This window comes from Penaeus monodon, chromosome 22, assembly GCF_015228065.2.
Source record: "Penaeus monodon isolate SGIC_2016 chromosome 22, NSTDA_Pmon_1, whole genome shotgun sequence".
In the NCBI taxonomy this organism is placed as follows: domain Eukaryota; kingdom Metazoa; phylum Arthropoda; class Malacostraca; order Decapoda; family Penaeidae; genus Penaeus; species Penaeus monodon.
Genome location: NC_051407.1, coordinates 26,411,212 through 26,411,798, shown reverse-complemented (window position 1 = coordinate 26,411,798; position 587 = coordinate 26,411,212).

The window sequence follows — 587 nt, the reverse complement described above, 5'->3', positions numbered from 1 at the left end:
CAGCCCGATATCCAGGAAGAACCAAGTTCACGAAACCCCCTCCTGAAGCAGAACCCCCCTCTCCCTCCTGAAGCAGGACCCCCCTCTCCCTCCTGAGCAGAACCCCCCTCTCCCTCCTGAAGCAGAACCCCCCTCTCCCTCCTGAAGCAGAACCCCCCTCTCCCTCCTGAAGCAGAACCCCCCTCTCCCTCCTGAAGCAGAACCCCCCTCTCCCTCCTGAAGCAGAACCCCCCTCTCCCTCCTGAAGCAGAACCCCCCTCTCCCTCCTGAAGCAAAACCCCCATCTCCCTCCTGAATCAGGACCCCCCCCCCCTCGTACCAGAGAACACGGCACCAGGAGAGCACTGTGAAATAAGCAGATTGAATCCCGTGTTTTTGCCATATGTCTTACGCCCGTACGCGACCCTAACGTACCTATCCTGGCATATTGTTTGTAATCTTGGCGTGATCAGCATTTTTATCTGGCCTGTAAACAAAACTTATTATGCCAAACGGACAGATGGCCTTATAACGTAACTGGTGGTCAGAATACGTCGGATCTTAATCATGTTATGAATCTTTAGTTGAGAGCAAACCATTTCATGTAC